A 14265-nucleotide genomic window follows, 5' to 3' on the forward strand; every position below is an offset into this window, starting at 1 on the left:
CACTACTTACCAAAAACAGCAGATAGCAGCACTTGTTAAGCTCTAATCGGGGTAGTACAGTATTATAGGTACCGGGGATGTAAATGCATCCCATAATTTTGTCCAACCCCTGGATGTATCTCTACATAGCTACCGGTTACTATTCAGGGGGCCAGATTTGTGGCAAGACCACAAAGCCCTTGCCCTTGGGTGGCATGCCGCCCAACTGCACCTAAATTTGCTCACTTGCGAGTGCTGGCGTCAGAGATCTCCCACACATCCTGCCCCTGTGCTCCAGGCTTAAAGGAGAAGGAAAGCTAACAAACCAGTTGATTTCAAATATATTAGCAACAACAGTGCAAGCTATAAGATTATATTTATTCTGCAGAATGCTTTACCATACCTGAGTAAACAGCTCTAGAAGCTCTTTCCGTTTGTTTAGGATAGTAGCTGCCATATTAGCTTGTTGTGACATCACTTCCTGCCTGAGTCTCTCTCTGCTCACTCATAGCTCTGGGCTCAGACTACAGCAGAGAGGGGGGGAGGAGGAAATTGAGCATGCTCAAGCCCAAGCCCTGGAGGTTTATGCTGTAAACAGGAAGTCTGATACAGAAGTCCATGTATACACAATAGAAGTAAAGAAATGCTGTGTTTCTTTTGACAGAGGACTCAGAGCAGCATTACTTTGAGGATTTACTGGTGTATTTATATAGACCTTTCTGGTAAAGCTTACTTCATTTTAGACTTTTCTTCATAAAATAATGTGCTTGTGTGAGATCTGAGGAAGCGGGTGTTGGAGGATGCCGGCCTCTGGGTGCCCTGAAGATAAATTCAGCCCTGATACTATTCCTCCCTTTCCCCCACTCTAATTCCTACCATTTGGATTTATGTTTGACCATTTATCTGTGTGCATTTTATTTCTTTGCCTCATGCCCCTTTCTGCTTTGCCTTCATTTTAATATAGCAATTTTATGGCTCCCCATTTAGTAGATCCATGCTCCGGCTGAATTTTGCACTAAATAAAAGCTGGATTATTCCAGGCTTTCTGGGAACTGTGATATTACAGATATCTACATTCTAAATTCTTCTGATCTGTAATGAGACTAAAGGCAATGAAACAGGGCAGCTGTGTTTGAATTGTTCATTCATGCATTCTGCATTAGGTACACATGACTGGGGAAGACAGTGCAAACAATAGTATAGATAAGTTATATTTGCCATTGCTATTTTAGCTGTAAATAGGAAAAGAAACTCTATGAGCAGTGTTACATTAAGAATTCCTCTGGGCACTACAGTAGACAGAATTGTATGCACCATCATGGTTGTCCTTACTAATAGTGACGCCGGGGGCAAAAAACCATGTGTTGGCCACAGTTCTATGTAATCCATCTTCTCTTCGGCTGTTATGAAAATACAATTTCATTCAGTTGTTGAGGGATGTTGGGAGTTGTAAGAAAAAGCAGCTGGGGATTGTGGGTTGGATAGGGCTGTGCATATTAGAATAGAATTCCCCTAACAATCATGTGTTACTTAAACTGAACTACTTTTTAAAATGTTATTACCTTACTAGTGACTATTAGGACATGATGAAATGAAAAAAGGTATTTAAATTTTTAGAACATTGTCACTGTTTTCACCAGGCAAAGATAAAAGAGCTTACTTACCAAGGGGTAGGCACAAGCACTGGCGAGCTGTGAAGTAGCCAAACTGCTTCCCTTGGGGCACCAAATACTTGCAGTAACCCATAGCAACTAATATGATGATTTCTTTTTTTAACAAGGTGACCAATATATTCTTCCTGCTGATTGTTTGGTATACTGTAGGTTACTAGACCCGGGCAAACTTAGCAGGGGTCATTTTCTATACCCTGCAGAGCAAGTGTACTCCCCTTAGTACTTGTGTAATAAGTCTTTGTGTTTTAGTTAACTGTGATCTGTTCCTCACACCTGTCCCTCTTTGATCAAGTGCTGCCTAACACAAGCTGAGCTTAAGGGCTCTTACTCACGCGCGTTTTTACCTGCGCTCCCCTGCGTTCTGTTTTTTGGCGTTCAGCCGCAGGGGAGCGCAGGAATAGACGCATTTCATTTTTTCAAATGGGGCTGTACTCACACAGGCGCATGTAGGCGCCGAACGCAGGTTGAGACGCAACATGCTGCATTTTTCCTGCGTTCGACGCCTACATGCGCCTGTGTGACTACAGCCCCATTTGAAAAAATGAAATGCGTCTATTCCTGCGCTCCCCTGCGGCTGAACGCTGAAAAACGGAACGCAGGGGAGCACAGGTAAAAACGCGCGTGAGTAAGAGCCCTAATTTAAGGGGGATGCATCAAGTCTCTGAGTTTCGAAAGGGAGTGCAGAGGCATGCAGCCATACTTTATATGCACCACACCGTGGGTAAAGGCCACAAGAATGGTCAACTGTGGCCTTTTTTTTGCATGTTGCCTACTGTGGTATGTAGCAAATGACCCCTCTTGTATTGCACAACCCACTCACAGACAATTGTACCTTTCCCTGCTTTGCGCTGGTTGCACAGATGTAATAAGAATTTGTCATGAAAAACGACTTCCCATTTTGAATATGAATGGGAAAGGCCAACTGTGTTATTACAGAGAGTCTAGAGTAGTGGATTGTGGATGCTGCTGATCATCCCCCTCTTTCCTACCAAATAGTAATGGCTTTTAGTTTTCCTTTATGTGTTTATGCGACCAGACTGTTGTTGATCAAAAGCCATGATAACAATTTTGATAGAACAGGAATTGTTTGTTTACTACTCTGCTAATCTGGGCTGTTAAGCCTATTAAAGGAGAATTCAACCCTAAAGTTAAAAAAAAACCCTACCCCCTACCTTACAAAGACCCCCAGCCTAAGTGTTACCCCGGGCAAATGCCCCTAACGTTTTACTTATCTCTCGGTAAGTTCGGCATCGGAGTTCACGGGCGCGATCTTCAGCTGCTTCTGTAATCTACTGAATGAGACCGGTGCTTCAGCAATTTTCGTGAGTTTCGGCACATGAGCAGTTGTCATGTAACGGAAAATTCCTCCAACTGCGCATGCACCGACACGCCGGTCTCATTCCGAAGATGGCCCCGTGAACTCTGATGCCTGAATCTGCACCGAGGGGTAAGTAAAACGTTCGGGGCAATTGGCCCGGGTAACGGCAGGGCCCGGGAGGAGGCAGGGCTGCCAATTAGAAATCGCGGGGCCCAGCACAACAACATTTTTTGGGCCCCCTTCCCCACCCATCAGTACAAAAGCTATACAGGCACAAGTGCTAAAACATTTAAGGCCCACCTACAAGTTAAAGAAAAAAATCGGTGGCTACGGAGCACCCCCTACAACTTATTAAAACATGAGTGGCCAGGACCCCCCTACAAGTTATAAGAAAAACATTAGTGCCTGGGCCCCTACAAATTATTGAAAAAAAAATAAAAACATAGTATAACAAAGTTATATAAATGAAGGCACCTACAAGTTATATTAAAAAAAAACTGGTTACGAGGGCCCCTATAAGTTATTTCAAATAAAAATTGGTGGCTGACCCCTACAAGTTATATAGAAAAATAGTGGTCAGGGCCCTTACATGTTATATTTAAAAAATGGTGGACAGGGCCCCTATAAATTATATTAAAAATTGGTGGCCCGGGCCCCAACAAGTTATATTAAAAAAATTAACTGGACTTGCTGAGTAATCAATGAAGACGTTTCACTACTCATCCGAGCAGCTTCTTCAGCTGCTCGGATGAGCAGTGAAACATCTTCATTGATTACTCAGCAAGTCCAGTTGTTTTTAGATTTACCTATATTAGATATACCATGACCTGGATGAATGAAAATCTTCATAGTCATTAAAAAATGGTGGTGAGGGGCCCTACAAGTTATATAGAAAATAAGTGGCCCGGACCCTACAGGTTACATAAAAATTGGTGGCCAGGGCCCCTGTAAGTTATTAAAAAAAATAAGTGTACTTGAGTTCGGGGAAGCTCAGGTGTCTGTGTCTTCATCTTTGCTGTGTTCTGATTTGCCAATGGAATGCAAGTCCTGGTAATTTTGTATGGTGATTGGATAAGGTGGAGGGGAGGTTCCAATTTCACCCATCCAATCACCATGCAGCTTAACCAGGACTTACAATTCACTGACAAATCAGAGCCGTTAGAAGATGCAGGCTCCCGCCCACTCTCCCTTCCGAATTCTCCAGTTCAGTGACAGCGGGGCCAGCTATCCAAGCGGCACGGCCGGGCCCCCCTCCAGTCTTAAAACCCTCCGAGCCTGGGATAACACTCCCCCCTGTCCCTCCCCCTGATGGCGGCCCTGGGAGGAGGGAGAGGGGGTCTATGTAGGGTAGGGGTTTTTAACTTTAGGGTTGAATTCTCCTTTAAGCTCATGCTTAGTTATGTCCTTTGGCATAGTAAATGTCTGTTTGGGTTCTGATAGCCTGTAGGACTGTGCCATTTCATAAATCTTCATTTGTGTTTGCAGACACTGCAGGCTCCCTCCTCCTAACTTGCTCAGGCCCATTTCAGGGAGACTATATTTTACTTTAGTTTGTTGCATCTCTCATTACATGGCCTGCCAAGGATTCCTCTATTATTTTCCTCATAACCAAACATTTGTGGCAGCAGAGTTCAATGTAAACCAAAGAGGGGAGAGGTGGGAGGGAGAGTGGCCAGTTAGTAGAAGAATGTAGTAATCTTGGTGGAAGAGAATCACGATATTAATATGGTTTGAGAATTGCACAAGAGAGGAGTGGACAGTATTGCACAGGAACAAGTGACAGGTTTTGACTGTGATGTCGATGTGATTAGAGAAAAAAAAGGAAAGGGTCAAAGATAATCTGGAGGGCCAGTGCTGAATCAATAGGATTAATGAGCATGTCATCAGTAGTAAAATTAAAGGGGAAATTAGGGTCAGGTTTTGTTGGAAAAATGATTATATGTAATTTGATCTAAGAAAATTGAATATCCATGTGACACTAATAACAGGAAGGGACTCCCAACCCCCTATTTCCTTAAAGGAGAACTAAACCCTAAAAATGAATGTGGCTAAAAATGCCATATTTTATATATAACCTATTGCACCAACCCAAAGTTTCAGCTTGTCAATAGCAGCAATGAACCAGGACCTCAAACTTGTCACAGGGGGTCACCATCTTGGAAAGTGTCTGTGACATTCACGTGCTCAGTGGGCTCTGAGCAGCTGTTGAGAAGCTAAGCTTAGGGGTTGTCACTAATTATCCAGCAGAAAATGAGGTTTCTCTGTAATATAAGCTGATGCTACAGGGCTGATTACATTCTGATGCTGATTGCACTGGTTTCTGTGCTGCCATGTAGTAATTATCTGTATTAATTACTTATCAGCCTTATATTGTGACATTGATATTCTATGTGTACTGTATATTATGAGTCAGTCCCTAAACTCAGTAAGTGACAGCAGCACAGAGCATGTGCAGTGAATCAGCAGAAAAGAAGATGGGGAGCTACTGGGGCATCTTTGGAGACACAGATCTTTACTGCTAAAGGGATGTGGTTGCCGTGGGCTGGTACAGAAGCCCAAAACATAATGTACAACATTTCTACCTACTTCTTTAGTTAGGTTTTCGTTCTCCTTTAAGCCACCCTAAAAAGCTAGAAAATACAAGGATTTCAGACCCCTACATTTTATTAGAAAATAAATAAAAGATTTGCTTGTTTTTAGATCTGGCTGATCTAGTTCCTGTATTGCCATTTATGCTTCTTGTTCCTTAATATGCAACCAACACAACTCAAGTCTTCGGTGGTCTCTTATAAATATATATGTGTATATGGCCAGACTCTTGCTATCTTTGCACCTGCTGAATATTATTTAAGCATATTAAAAAGTGTTATTCTTCTTTAATGTAAAGTTCTACAGTAACCATTGCTGGCCCAGCCCGACCCTGGTTTGCACTCTGATATCCTGGATATGTAATTGGCATTCCTGAAAAGTAAAGTTTTGTTCTGAGGGAAGGAAGGCTGAACCACAAGAGGGCACTGCTGCAGCACCCACATATACTGGATCAAAGTCATGTTGCTATAAAAACCTCTTGCAGTTTTTCTTATGGGTATAATAGGTGTGTGATTCTGTTTAAGCAGAGGCAGGCGATAGAAACAAACAGACATAAATAGATAATAAGACATGACAGATTTTTTTTTAAAGGCAATGTTTTATTTATTTTCATGAAAAAAAAAAAAACATTAGCAACAATAAACATTTTAAATCGAAACGTGTGTCACTGGATTTGATCATATCAGAATTTTAACACCATACAGATTGACAATAAGATACGAGGTATTTCGGTACATGAAGACTACCTTATGTATTCACCATATGATTTATTGGTTGGGTGCCAGGCCCGATTCCCACCAGGGACTCCACACCTTATCAAATTTGCGGGCGGTACCTCTGGCTTCGTAGGTGAGCTTAATGAAAGGTATGACAGAATTAACTAGGTTGATCCAGGAATCTCTAGTGGGGGGAGTAGATCCCATCCAATGCATAATTATACTTTTTTTGGCATAGAATAATAACACAGGAATCTCAGCCTTGCAAGGGAGGTAGGCACTAGATAGCACCTGTGGAAAGTCAAGGGTGGTTGCAATGGACGCCATTACCTGAGTCCAATATGTGCTTATTACTGGGCAGGTACAAATCATGTGTATAAAATTGGCCGTTGAGGTACTACACCTAGGACAGGTGTCATCGTCTCTCTTACCCATGATTTTTAGTTTTTGCGGTGTTGTGTAACGTTGATGGAAAACTTTATACTGAATTAATCTGTCTCTCATTGGTATTATGCTATTATACATAGTTTCTGTGGCCTCATCCCAGTTGTTGGGTGAGCTCTGGGATTTGGTCCTGCCATTTAGTTTGTGCTGTATGAAATGGAGGGGGAACACTGGCTAATAGGTTTGGGTAAAGTTCGGACACCAGCTTTGTAGGCTGCTCTATTGAAAGGGTGTCCTCTATTGCCAGTGTGGTCAAGGCTGGAGAGATTGTACCAAACTGGGCCCTGAATACATGACGGATTTGAAAATATCTAAACAGCGGGAGACTCTCCAGAGCACATTTAGCTTTAAGCACAGGATATGAGATGAATGTATTGTTCTGCAGGAGGTCACCCAAGTGTTTGATACCCTTTTGTGGCCAATACAGGAAATCTTCTAAGTTTCGGAAATGTGGGAGGTTAGCATTTCCCCACAGCGGCAAAGAGGGGTTCAGACGGATTGGTCCTTTTTTGAGTGTTTTCAATCCTTGACTCCAGGCCATATGAGGTGTGGTAATGGTGGATGGTATTTTACCTAGATCTGAGAGCTTGCGATAGGAAAGATTCTTTAGGCCTTCTAAGGATCCTACTATGTTGGCTTGCAGTGCCATATTGGGATTATATGGATCAGGGTGGTACCACCAGTGCAGATAGTATATCTGGGCCGCCAGGTAGTATAGTTGTAAGTTGGGTAAGGCTAGGCCTCCATTCTCTTTATTTGCCGTCAGTTTCCCCCAGGCAATTCTCGGCACTTTGTGATTCCATATGAAGACGGTTGATTTGTTTGAAAATAGACTTGGGGAGGACATGACAGATTTAATTGCATTCAGCAGATGGCACATTGATAAGTATATACTCAGAGGTAGACAAAGTTTTTATCCTCCCCAAGAATCTGTATGTATGGCATTTCCCTTGCCTCTAGCTATCCTTCTATGGGTATGACAGCACAAAGTGAAACCACTGTTATCATTTTCATGTTTTATTACCGGTAATGTCCTGCGATATGTCTCCCTGAACTGACTATCAAATGCATTTCACATTGGACATGACAGGTCCTGTCTGAGACAGAGCATATCGGTAGCCGTCTATTCACTTCAGACCCTTTTCTTGTGTTGTTCCACTTTTAATGATTCCATCTCCACAGTTGCTGCTGCACTACATATCCCAGCCAGAAGCCATATAAACTGCCTGACAGCAACAATAATCCTGTCCAAAGGTTCATTTATCATGGCAGGGCAATGAGTGCTATTTTCCACTAGTGATAAGCAAAACTGCCTCGTTTTACTGAAAAATTTGTGGGACCGTGGAAATATGTGTCATTTCTCACAACAAATGCATTCGAGTCAAAGGGTTATTTTTATCTTGTTTTTTTTCTTTAGGCCAAATGCAGTTCAGTCAATGGGGCAGATTTACCAAAGTGGCTGTCGATATCGAAAATTCACCAGAAATCCCATCCCAATTTACTAACAGGCGTAGAGGACAATCACTAGCGAAAAAGACAGTCGCTAGCGCAGTGTCGCACCCTATCGCCAGGCGAATTTTCACTCAGGCAAACGATCATTACTTTACAAATTCACTGAAGTTCGAATTTTACAGAAAGTTTTGCCAGAGTTTCCTTAGCCAGCTTAGACCTGGCGAACTGATCAGCTGAAGCTACATCCTCCTCAGCCTTATGTCAGTGACATCATATCCTGTATGCTGAAAAGTCATAAAATTACTTAAAGCGGCATTGTCTTTAAAAGTTGTAACTATTAAAATTTTTATTTTAACTTTTTTTTTTACCATTTGAGGGGCATGCCACATTTGTTTTAGGGTGGGCTCATGTCTAGGGCATTAGATGATCTCTTTTGTCTTTGTTTTGCTTCCTTGGACATTTGTAAATATAAGTGGCCACTTCAAGCATTTGTACCAACATCTCTAATAAAGACATATATATATGACCTATATGTACCTGCCCTATTCAAATTGACCTAAGCGTAAGTGTACTACTAGGCTAGGCAGAAATGAACGTTAGTAAAAGTTCGATATGAAATGCTCACGCTGAGGAATTAACACTAGCAAAACTTCACCAGCGGTTGGCTGCAGAGACGCAACTACGCATTATAGGGAATTAGCGTATCCGTAGCGAATTTGCACCTTCGCAGGTTGAAATTCGCCCTTTAATGTATTTGCCCCAATGGGCATATTTTCTTGCAGTAAATACATTAGCATCAATGGGTATTTATACTCTGCACCAAATGTATTGCAGCCAGTGTTTATTTCCCCACAAAAATGCATTCAAATGTATTAATAAATGAGTTTTCTTTCTCTACGCCAAATGCATTAGAGTCATTGGGTATTTTTTCTTGCTATTCTTTTTCAGCAAGAAAAAAACATGATTTTTTTTCTGGCAAAACTAAACTAATGGCCAAATTCTACCCCTGATCGATGAAAATTTTCACTACAGAAAAATGTGCTCATCTGTATGCTTCTGTATGCAGCAGCACCTGCAGTATAAAAGATGGGTGCACCAAAGGGGTCCCTTGTTACCTGTTTCAAAATAAACATCTAATTGTATAGATATTATTAGGAGACAAAGTGCTGTGTTTTTACCCACATTGAAGTTCGTTTCCCCAGAGTTACAGCATAATTGCGGGTGCACTTTAAGATGCAACAATCACAACTTCCAAGCAATTCACCAATATTAACACAAATTAATGTCTGTTTGACAAGTTGTGATACAGGTATGGGACCTGTTATCCAGAATGCTCGGGACTTGGGATTTTGTAGATAACAGATCCTTCCATACTGTGGATCTTCATACCTCATGTCTACTAGAAAACCATGTAAACATTAAATAAGCCCAATAGGCTGGTTTTGCTTCCAATAAAAATTCATTATATATTAGTTGGGATCAAGTACAAGGTATTGTTTTTTTATTACAGAAAAAAAAAATTTGGATTATTTGGATAACATTATGTCTATGGGAGACATCCTTTCAGTAATTCAGAGCTTTCTGGATTAAGGGTTTCCGGATAATGGATCCCATAACTGTACTGCAAACCTTCTGACTTTTATTACATTAGACAAGAACCATTTTCCTATTGAAATACATTTTTTTCTCTAAAGCTGAGTTAATTCAATTACAAGATTTAAAACATTGCCTTCCTTCAAGGACATACATATTTTATAACCAGCACAAATCCCTGATTTTCCCATTATGTTGTGTTCAGCAGCTTCTACATTGCAGCTATTATTCAAGATCTAATTAACCCCACAGTAGGGATGTAGCGAACCGCCGCCGATGTGTTCGCGAACGCCGTTCGCGAACACCGGCAAAATTTGCGAACTGTTCGCGAACTGTTCGCGAACTTCGATCATCCGAAAATCGTTCGATTCGAACGATCGAAGGATTTTAATCGTTCGATCGAACGATTTTCGTTCGAATCGAACGAAAATCGTTCGATTTTAGCGATCGAATGGTCGAATGGGCGACCGATTTTGACGCGAACGCCTATTGGCGAACGTCGCGCGACGTTCGCGAACTTGCGGCGGACGCGAACAGTCGAAGTTCGCGCGAACTAGTTCGCCGGCGAACAGTTCGCTACATCCCTACCCCACAGACGTCAAAACGTTCATAATTAGCAGCCCATTATGAAATGTATAACTCAAACGTGAAAAGGAGAAAAAGACGACAACAGGAAAGAGAAGAGACGATGGCAAATCAGTGAGATCTACAAATGGAGTGTTTTGTTAGAGATTTGAAGCTGTCGATTGGGATCAATTACCCAGGTCTCTTCATGATGTCGATGCCCTCTCTTACAGGAGCTTTTTGGGTAAAAATCATAAAACCCTCTATACAAGTATGACAGCTATAGAGGGGGGTCTGGAGGGGCTCATGGGATGAGTCAAAGCAGACATCAGTCATCAAAATCCAGAGTCCAGGCAAGCAGTCCAGACTAGAAGGCTGTAGCAGGGGCCATGCAGAAGAGCATAGGTGGACCCAATCCCAAGGTGGACTGGGACTTGGAGATTCTGCCTAATCTGAGATAAGTGCAGTTACTGTGTTACAATGGGGAGACCCCTTCCTCTGCTGTAATCCCCTGAAACACATCACAATTCATTCTCTGGTGGAGCACAATTAGGGCTCTTACTGACGAGCGGTTGAAGCTGAGCGCCCCTGCGTTCCGTTTTTCTGCGTTCAGCCGCAGGGGAGCGCAGGATTAGACGCATTACGTTTTATCCAATGGGGTTGTACTCACACAGGCACGTGTAGGCGCCGAACGCAGGAAAAATGCAGAATGTTGCGTCTCAACCTGCGTTTGGCGCCTACACGCGCCTGTGTGAGTACAGCCCCATTCGAAAAAATGTAATGCGTCTATTCCTGCGCTCCCCTGCGGCTGAACGCAGAAAAACGGAACGCAGGGGAGCGCAGCTTCAACCGCTCGTCAGTAAGAGCCCTTAAGATGTAGTTTAAGCAACAATTAACTAAAGCAAGACTTTGCCTTTAAATAAACTTTAGCATGTTATAGATGGGTTTAGTCTCACCAGTTTCTCAGTTGGTCTTTATTGTTACCTCCCTTTTTCTCTTCTTTCTGGCCTACAACTAAAAATACTGTCATGTTGTTCATGAGAACTTTATTTTTATTCTTATTTTATATTATCTTTCTTTTACTCTACTGTGTAACGTATATTCTGATTTCCTCCTGGGTTTGGTAGGGTGGTTACATTCTAGCAGCCAGGCAGCTGTCATTTTAGCCTCATTTTTGTTTCTAGTTATCAAGATGGTAGAAGTTTTCCAACTGGAAAGAAAATTAATTTGAAACAAACGCTCCACCTGCCATTTATCTCAGTTGTAGTTACAGTCGGCTGAAAATTTAATTTGTGAGAAAAGGAATTATTGTAATGTTGCTCTGCTTAGAAGTTTGTGAGCAGAGAAGAGTCATCTGGTCAGTTGTGTGCACTCTTTTCTTTAATGCATTCCTCTGCCAGTGGGGTAGCAGGATATCAAACTGTTATTGCCAGGTATTTAAGGACCCATTTCAACCTTACCCTCAGTATTCTTAGGGCTCTTACACATGAGCGTTCTGACCTGCGCTCCCCTGCGTTCCGTTTTTTGGCGTTCAGCCGCAGGGGAGCGCAGGAATAGACGCAAGTCATTATTTGAAATGGGGCTGTACTCACTCAGGCGCGTGTAGGCGCCGAACGCAGGAAAAATGCAGCATGTTGCGTCTGAACCTGCGTTCGGCGCCTACACGCGCCTGAGTGAGTACAGCCCCATTTCAAATAATGACTTGCGTCTATTCCTGCGCTCCCCTGCGGGGAGCGCAGTTCAGAACGCTCATGTGTAAGAGCCCTTAAATGGTGTTTAAAAGCTTTCCTTCCCTAGAAAACAAAAGCGCTAATTAGGTTTTGGAATACTGTGGCTGATTGTGCCTATCTTAAAAAAAATAGGTGATTATTTGTAAATATTAGTCATTTTCTACACTCAAATCCACATTCAAGTGTAGCCAAATTATCTTCTGTTTCAGGTTGCTCAACTTTTTTTCCATGATGTTAGAGCTTGATTATGCATTATGGAAGCGACTGAGGGGAATAGAACCAGCAGCTCCTGCCTGACCTTGGAGAGGATTAAGCCCATAGGTTACATGCTAAGCTCTACAAGATGTTAGAGGGTGGGTCCATTTACTGTAAATCTCCGATACTATACACTGAGTCCAATAAATCTGTCTTGTGGACTGCTGTCAATCAAACCAACTCCTTGCATTTGTGTATTATATTGTTATTCGCATTAGAGCACAGAGCAGTTGTTGAGAGCACTGAAGTGATACTTTCAGTTGTGACCTTTCACAAGTGATCTAAGGAGTTTAACAAAGGATTTTAACAAGAGAAGCTCAGGAGCCATCTGCCCATTACTTGATTACATGGTTTCACTGATCCAGCCTCAATCAGTGCTTGATTACTCATGTCATTTCCCTTACCTGCTATTTTCCCAATACTTTGCAAGATTCACTCTTTCAGAGTAAGGCACAATAATCAAAGTCACACATTTTGTACCAGGCTTAGTGCCCAATGGCAGACAGTATTTAGTAGACATCTGTTTGAGTTCCTTCTAGTTACACCTGTTTATAAATATGGCCTAAGAAATCCTAGGGAGCTGTAAAAAATCCCATAAAATTTAATACGCCCCCTGGTTTATGGCCTGGGAATTCGATATTTCTTCTAAAGGGGGAGATCTGGTTTGGAGAAAGGTTGGACTCTCTCTTGCATCCCTTGTATGTGTCTGTTTACAGAGCCAAAGACATACAATATTCAGTGCTGTGCATCAGTATTAATGGGTTTGAGGTTTGGACTTGTTGGAATCCATATTATATTAATTAATTTTAATGTTAATGTGTCATGTCACTACATATCCAGCATGTGACCCTCCAGATATCCCAGGTAATGCATTGAATTATAATTCAGCAGAATTTTTGGGGTTATTTGAAAAGGCCCCGGACACAAGTGCTACCTACAAAGACTTGTGCTATTTTTGTTCAGGGCTGGGTGCAAATCATGGTGCTTTGTGCCCACTTTTTGCAATTTATCCCCTGCACTTAGATGTAGATAACATCTGTAGAGATCACCACAAAGGTTTGGACCTATAGTGGCAATAATCGGGGGGTGATATGCCGCCCGCTGGCTCTTCTGCACCGGGTACAGCCACTTGAATCTCTTGCCTGCCCAGTTCCCAGTGGAGCCAATCGTAAGAGCAGTCTTTGGATTAGAAAGCAGGCAGATAGTTGCCCAGCTCTACTGCAGGAATTTATAGTTCATCCAATGATGAAGGTGGACAATGCTGCAAAATATGTTGGTGCTATATAAATACATGTTAATTATAATAATGAATTTGCTAAGAGGGAATATCCTGGAGTTCTGTCTTGCAGAAATGATTTACTATATAAAAGCAAAATCTAAAACCTTTCCATTGTTTTCATATGATCCTTAGTGTCAGCATACCAGAGCTTTCCCAGGCATTACAAAAGGAAGAAATATCAGCAGAAACCCCCCTTAGATCTCTTTTTTTCAGCAGTGACAACTCTGTAAAATGCTTCTCTGCTTTATGCATAGCTTGCAATACAATTCTTCAGGCAAATTAGCTTTATAGTTTGCCAAAAATGACACTTCGTTAACAAATATCCCCTTGTTCCCTGTCCTTATCAATAGACTCTTAGAAGACTCATTGAGAAGCCTCTTCCTGACATCTCCATCGGAGTTGGCTGCCGGAGTGTGCCCGAGCCTGTGTTAGAAGCTGTGTAAGTGCTGTTGTGTGACAGACTCAGGCTGTGGAGAGGGAGAGAGAGAGAAGGAGTACTAATGGATTCACATTTCAGATCCATGCAAGTAAGCTGAGAGCCCTGTTGCCAGCAATCCTGCTATGACTCACCTGCTGTGAGATAGGCACAGGCTATGCTAATGTAATATTAAAAGCAGAAATGAGTCTTATTTGCTGTTACTAAACACCACAAACACATCCAGTCATTACAGCC

The sequence above is a fragment of the Xenopus laevis genome, chromosome 2S (assembly GCF_017654675.1).
Source record: "Xenopus laevis strain J_2021 chromosome 2S, Xenopus_laevis_v10.1, whole genome shotgun sequence".
Taxonomy (NCBI): Eukaryota; Metazoa; Chordata; class Amphibia; order Anura; family Pipidae; genus Xenopus; species Xenopus laevis.